Raw genomic sequence first — 8,063 nt, forward strand, 5'->3', positions numbered from 1 at the left:
AGCCACACTTTTCTATCAGCAGCCCTTGAGGGGACACAGAACAGGGAGGGTGGACACTCTGCCCACACTTACGGGCATCGGTAAACTCAGGTGGTTGTTTACACGACCTCCACCCCCACCCCCACGAAATGCTACCAGAAAGCTGCTAGAACATTCCTTCCCTGACAGGAACCTGAGCACGAGCTACTTACTTGTGCACCTGAGAGTAAAGCCACTTCATCTGGCAGAAAAGATCCCATTCGTGTGGGAAGGCAGATTACAGCTAGGATAATCCATCGGCTCTCCCCAACAAAAATACATGACCAAAAACCCAGAGCCGGTCGCTCACGGTCTACCTCGACTGGTGCTGCGTCAGACAGACACGTAAACGCAGAAGCGATACTGCGCGCTGCCGGAGTAGGCAGTTTACGCATGCGCGGCTGCTGCACCGCCCAGCCTTGTGCTGGACCAGGAGCGTGAAGAGAGGGACCACGTGCGCGTCCGGCGCTCCTCGCTTCCCACCTGTGTTCCTGCCCGCCCCGCCTGCGGTATACTTCCTTAAAGGAGGCTGGGAGGCTTTCTAATGGGAATATTCTGAGTGTTGCCTGGATGTAAAACTCCTTTCACTAGAGATGGTTGAAACCAAAAAAGCCCTCATGAGCCAGTGTCGGAAATCAGTGCCGGCTTAGGACCAGGACCAGGGCATCCTATTTGAAATCCTTCCTTGCTCCACCTTGGAAGTGCCTCCAAGTGGGAGTTCTTGGCCAGCCTGCACATCACAGCCCCGCTAAATGTCTCACGGTGGACCTTGGAGTCCTCCGTGACCCACCTGCAATACAAATAGATTCCGTGTAAGACAGCCACCCTGCTGACTTTAGCTCTCACTTCAATAAGCAATAGGCGTCACTGACTATGTCCGAGAAAGGGGAGGCAAGGTCCTGGTCCACTGTGAGGCTGGAATCTCTCATTCACCCACCATCTGCATGGCTTACCTCATGAAAACCAAGCAGTTCTGCCTGAAGGATGCCTTTAATTACATCAAGCAGAGGAGGAGTGTGGTCTCCCCCAGCAACCCCTGTGATAGGAGTCTGAGATCCTGCCTTCCACACACCCAGGCTCCCTCCTGCCAATGAGAGTCAGCCTGTTCTTCATTCATAGCCCATTTGCAGATAGTGAGCCCTGATACCTACGGTCCCTACTGTACATTTCCTTCCTCAGTGCTGGCTCTAGTGCCCACCCATTCAACAGTCACAGCCCTCAGCAGAAGGCCCCATGGCCATAGCCATAGCCTACAAAAACAGGGCTGGGAGAATGAGTCCAGCCCCCAAAACTGTGATTTTATTTTTTAAGCTCAGATAGTTCACACCTGTGCAATATTAAACACCTCACTCTTTTCCACAGTGGGTGATAGAAAATGCCACCAGGATTGCAACCAAACTTCAGACAAACCTTAGGGATAGGTTTTTGGGACTGAAAGAAGTTCAGGCCATTAGGAGAACACAGCATGTGTTGACTACTTTACTTCCAGACTTGGTGCCCTCTCAGGAATGAACAGTCTGTGCAACTAACTCCTAATGCACCTTTTCATTTCCAGCTTAAAAAAAAATAGGTACCTGTAACAAAATGGAAGAAAGCAGTTGCTAGATCAAGAGAAAAAGCAGTTGGTAAGCCAATTCATTTTGAAGGAAGCACAATTTCCACCTTACTTTAACTTTGGCAATTGCAGAATCTGTCTCCATTGCTTCAGGACATAGGCTTATCATCATCCAGTCAGGAAAATAACCCAACAGCGTTTGTAGGGACATAGTATATATGCTGATTTGAAACCTTAAATGTTTTGAGACTCTTTCATGAGTGCAATGGAGGCAATTGGTTAAAGTACTAGAGACAACCAATCTAGTCTCTGGATCTTTCTCGGTATCCTGTCCCTATGGATTCTTCCCTGACTTTGGATTTTGAATGATTCCTTTTCATACTTGAACCTTTCTTGCTGCACCTTTCCTCAAACCATCTCTTGTGTCATTTGAAAAGAGTTCTTCAGAACCTTAGACCAAATCATTCCTTTGAGGCGATAGCAGAGGGTGGAAGTAGAAAAAGAATACTTACTGTGTCTGGGTGGCTCAGTCAATTAAGTCCAACTTCGGCTCAGGTCATGATCTAATGGTTTGTGGGTTTGAGCCCTGGCCGCTAGCTCAGAGCCTGGGGCCTGCTTCGGATTCTGTGTGTCTCTCTCTCTGCCACTCCCTTGCACATGTTCTGTTTCTCTCTCTCAAAAATAAATAAACATTACCAAAAAAAAATTTTTAATACCTACTGTTTAGGTCAGGTGGCATTGAAACAGTGACTTCCCCCAGCTAGTTGTCCTTGTATGTGCTCGTCTCATCGTTTACAACACGTGTTTTCTTCCCTGACTCTGGGGGTTGTCTTCAAGCTGTTGACTTCTGGAATTTATAGATTTTGCAATGTGGTACTACTACTTTTTTGTCTGCAGTTTATTTCTTCAAGGGAAAAAAAGCAATAATTCCCTGAAATCCATATGAATATGAAGAAAGGCAGTATGTTACTGGTTGTTGTTGTTTATAGTGTAAAATAAAAATAGTAAAAAGAAAACAACAGAGCCAAAAGCACAACAACAAACCAAGGACTACCACGTCCTATGATCAGCACTCCTCATCAGGCTTGCTCTCTGAAGCTGGGCTGCTTTCCTCACAGCCTTTAACGATCCTTCTACACAGGTGTGGGCCCTTGTCTAACCACAACAGTGTAGGATTGATTATGAATCCTAGAAGAACTGAATTCAGGTAAGAGAAGCTCATTTTCCCAGGGTGGCATCAACACCTACTCCTGCTTATGGAGTAGTCTTGCAAGAAGTAATACTACAGAGTGTTGCTTAAACTAAATCCGAAAGCACAAGTACCTAATAGAAGATAGATGCACATATATGGAAGGTGTGCACTGACAGACTGTATCCGTCCAAATGCTGGCAACTAACACAGATGTGAACAGTTTACAAGTTACAATCTAACCTTTTGTATTTGTAAATATGCTATGTATATACATATATATATAGTGTATATATATGTATACACACACACACACACACACACACACACACACACACACAATAATTACTGTACCCTCCAGAGCAGTGCTTCTTGGACTTTAGCAAACATTAGAATCACCAAGAGGATTTGTGAAAACACAGCTTGCTGAATTCCCTTTGCAGTGTTTCTGATTCAGAGGTCTTAGGTGAGGTCTGAAAATTTCTCTCTCTAACATGTTCCCAGGTGATACTGGTCCTGAGACTACACTTTGAGATCAACTAATCCATTATACTATACCAGACGAGTAGAAAGAAGATGCTCATTAAAGTACATATTGATTCACTAATAATAGGCTATCCTTGGTGTGTTTTGCAGGTCTGAAATTCTTTAAAAAAGAAACCTTTCAGGTAAAAAGGATGAAATGTACTAAATCTGGAAATATCAAAGGAAGTATTCATTTAAGGAAAATAGCCTTTGAAATTCTTACTCCCAAAATTCTTTTGTTTTGTTCAAGGAGAGGAAAAATCTAGCACTTCAAAAATTAAAAAAACAATAAAGATATAAAGAAGACAGTACAGGAGCACATGGGTGGCTCAGTCAGTTAAGCATCTGACTTTAGCTCAGGGCATGATCTCTCACTCTGTGAGTTTGAGCCCCGAGTCAGACTCTGTGCTGAATGCTTGCTCAGAGCTTGGAGCCTGCTTCGGACTCTGTCTCCCTCTCTCTTTGCCCACCCCCCCCCCCGCCGTCTCTCTCCCTCTCTCAAAAACAAATAAATATTTTAAAACAAAAGAAGAAGAAGAAGAAGAAGGAGAAGAAGAAGAAGAAGAAGAAGAAGAAGAAGAAGAAGAAGAAGAAGAAGAAGAAGAAGAAAACAGTACAGTCCTCTTTATGCATCACAACACTTTTATGAATATCGGAAAAATGGTCTGTCAATTAAACATTCATGGTAAGTCCTACTTCATTAACAAAGTAACCAGCAGCTCATAAAATTTGTTTTTCTTAAAATACCAAATCACATTAGCGCACCTATACAATCAAAAGTAGAGAAACTTGACGTTTATTTACTCTCATTGAAAAATTCAAAGTATATCTAAAATTATATAAATAAACATATGGAAAGTAATGATAATCAGTACATTCCATCTTTACAATGCTTCACCAATATTAGCTAATGAACTCACACTACAAGCTTTTGAGATAGGTGTTAATTTCCTTGTTTTGCAGATGGAGAAACTGAGGAAGGAGGAGGTAATGTCTTGCCCAAGGCAGGCATGAGTCAGCATCAAATGCAGAAAAGAATCTCTGTTGAGACCATTGCTATGGATTTTTGCTCTTAAAAATCAAGAAAACAAAATAAAATCAAAGGAGAAAAATAATTCAATTTAGGAAAATGAGCTTTAGTAAGGAGAATAGGTTTTTTTTTTAACTAAGAACAGAATTTCCAAAGCTAATAATTTGTATGTCCCAAAGTTTCCTGCTAATTACCACCATCTCCTCTATGTTATCTTTCTAGTGATAAGTTGATGATAACTCTCTCATTTGACCTGAGAAACTTTGCTTTTTAATGAACAGGTTCTTATGGAACCCTACTTAAATATGCAGTAAGCTTATGGAATTTCTAGCAAATATGGCTTTTCTTTACATAAACTAATCTTCAAATTATCAGTGAAAGAAAAAGAGGTTTCTCCAGTGTAATCCCTAGACCTTCCCTAGACATTCTCAAATGCCTTCAAAAGCTATATCAAGTGTGAATATAGTAAGTGAAATCCTTCGTGAATTTGTAAATTGCTTTAAATAAAGCCCTTCAATAATAATTTTGCAGGAGAGGCTTGTTTTTGTAATTTATAGCTAAGCAGCTGTTGTTTTTGGTGGCATCTTCAGTTTCTTTTACACATACAAAAAATGTGAAAATGAGTCATGTAGCCTAGAAGATCAGATTGCTTGACACGGTAAATGTTTTGGTATGCTTGCCTCATAGAATTTTTGAAGTTTCAGGAAAGTAAACACCAAAAAAGATGATTCATTAACCATCACACGAGAGAAAATGTTAACCAATGATATGTTCAGCTTACACATCTTATACTCCCATGGATTTTTATATTTCGTGTGGATTGACATGCAGTAGCTGAGTGTGTGTGATGAGCACATAGGCTAGCAAAATACAAGACAATTTCTCTGAGGCCCTGCTAAGCCTAGCACATGTCTCATCAAGGATGTAAGGATTGACTTTTCAAGTGCTTTACTCTGGTATGCATGTGTCTGCACCATTCAGTTTTGTCTACTTGGATGTGGCAAGAATCAGAAGTTGATGAAAAGTACAAAGTTACTGGGGTGTCTGGGTGGCTCAGTCAGTTAAGCATCCAACTAAGGCTCAGGTCATGATCTCATGGTTTGTGAGTTCGAGCCCTGTGTCAGGCTCTGTGCTGACAGCTTCAGATTCTGTGTCTCCATCTCTCTCTCTCAAAAATAAATAAACAAAAAAATTAAAGTTTAAAAAAAAGGAAAAGTACATAGTTACTAATATCCTCAGTATATTCTTGGCACTTGAGGTGATGTATGGAAAGGTGCTTTGTAAATTATAAATAACAAGTCCCTTCTGTATACAGAAGTGTTATATATTTCAGTAATGTGATAATATCTAGGTTTTGAGTGAATACCAGTTAAAAGAAATTAACATTTCCCCCAATATCTATATATATTTTAATCATTAATAAGCTATATATGTGTACTTCTCTACTAATATATAGAAATTGAAAAGGGATAATAAAAAATAGAATAGAATTTCTCATATTTTCTTTCCCCTCCCAATGGATTATCTTTAGAGACTATTGCTCTAGTGAAATATTAAGTCTATTTTCAAAATAATGAGTCATAATTATAATTAATTTACATGTAAATACTGCTAAATATTACTAATTCTAGTGTTTTACATATATTAACTTGTTTTATCTTGGTATCAGCCTTATGCAAGAAGTATAATTATTATCTGCATTTCACAAATGATAAAATCAAGTCACACACTAGTCACCTAACTTGTCTGTGGCCACATAATTACAAAGGAGAAGGGATGGGATTTAAATCCAGGCAATTTAGAGTTAGATTTTAGCTAATCTGGAACTCTGAACACCTGCCACATTATTATCATACTAACCAGTAAGAAATAGGGGCTCCAATGCATTAGTTTCCATAACACCAACAAAAAATATTTGTTTCTCCCACAAGAAGGAAAACTCCTTGAGCTTGAAGACTGAAGTACTTCTATATTTGAATCACAGTGCCTGTTATCTGGAAAGCATCTGTTGAATAAATGGCTAGATGAAGGGGAAAAAAGATTTTAAAAGTGGGCATATGAATGGATTTACCCAGACTTTCTACTTAATAGGATATTGTTCCCTTGCTAAACAAACACATAAAAAAAATAACTTGATGTTATCCAAGCTCTTTCAGGTAAGAATACTGTCCTACACATAGGCCTTCCAATCTTTTGATCTTAGAGAAACCAAAAAGGTGAAAGTAGAAAGATAGGAATGTTGTTTATAGAAATAATGTCTCTTGAGAGCCTTATTCATATTTTCTCTCTTAAAAAAAAAAAAAGAAACAAAAAACAGGGGTACCTGAAAGGCTCAGTTGGTTGAGCTTTGACTCTTGATTTCAGCTCAAATCATAATCTCACAGTTCAAGCCCTATGTCAGGCTCTTCACTGCCAGTGCAGAGCCTGCTTGGTATTCTCTCTCTCTCCCTCTCTCTCTCTCTCTCTCTCTCTCTCTCTCTCTCTCTCTCTCTCTCTCTCCCCCCTCCTCTGTCTCTCCTTTTCTCTCTCTCTCACTCCCCCACTTGTGCACGCATGTGCACACACACACTCTCCCCCCCCAAATAAGTAAATAAACATTAAAAACTTTTTAAACAAAACAAAAAGAGAATCTGCTCTCATGCTTTTGAGTCAACAGGAAACCTATTTTGTTACAATCTTACCTGGGATACCTGCAGGGGGGAAAAAAAAGGTGGACGAATGAATGAATGAATAAATGAATGATGGACTTGCCTTCTGTGAGGTGGAATCCAGATATCCAGGTTTCAATCCAGTCTTAATCAAGCATATGTGCTTATATTTCCATTAGCAATATGATTCATTACAACATAAATTACCTAGACTGCAAGAATATCCCCAAACCATGACATTTCATATGTTTCCTTTTCTTCATTCTGAGTGATGGAAACCAGCACCAGGATATTATCCAAATCTTGAAATACTCCATTCTATATTTGAACCTAGAAAAACTACAAGGCATTCTGACCCAAACACACACTCTTATAAACGTGTGCTATTTTCACCACAGTTACTACGGTACATAGCTTAAGGTACAAAAGCCTCTACATTGTTAAACAATGACTGTTTAACAAATCTAATGATGTATTTAATGTAATGTAATGAGCCCCATCTAAATACTATATAATTGTGTCTGTTTTTCATTGCTTTATATTCTTGCAAATAACAGATGATTTTATAGAGGTTGAATTCTGGACTTTCTTTGCTATTATTACATATGTAATAATATTAACTATATATATACATATTACATATAATTACATTATATATAATTTTTTTATTTAAGCCAATTAGTGTCATTCTTTGGTGCTTCTTTTAGCAATCAAATGCAATTACCACTGTTCTGTAACACTGCTTATCAAATTTATTTCACTCTGAGAGCTGTGCCTGTCTTGTCTTTATTTTTCCCTCTTCAGGACAATGTCCACCACAGTGTTGCTAAATCTATGCTGAATCAGATTACTATTAATCTACCTTGCAAAGGTAGCATCTGTAAAAGATATGATTCGTTTTAATGAGTAGGAAGTGAGTAGAGTGCTATTTGAAGTGTGGTTTTTTTGTACCAGCAGAGCAGCCTTAATATCACCTCATAGAATCATAAAAAATACCTTCACTAGGGTTGCCTGGGTGGCTCAGTCAGTTAAATGTCTGACTTCAGCTCAGGTCATGATCTCATGGTCCATGAGTTCAAGAGTTCAAGGCCCATGTTG

The 8,063-nt window shown here is 39.3% G+C and overlaps 1 pseudogene; it reads left to right on the forward strand.

Annotated features, from left to right (window-relative positions):
- The first annotated feature begins 298 nt into the window (after positions 1-298).
- LOC115293425 lies at positions 299-1,328 on the forward strand (annotated as a pseudogene).
- Positions 1,329-8,063: the final 6,735 nt, after the last annotated feature.

Source organism: Suricata suricatta, chromosome 6 (genome assembly GCF_006229205.1).
Source record: "Suricata suricatta isolate VVHF042 chromosome 6, meerkat_22Aug2017_6uvM2_HiC, whole genome shotgun sequence".
Lineage (NCBI taxonomy): Eukaryota > Metazoa > Chordata > Mammalia > Carnivora > Herpestidae > Suricata > Suricata suricatta.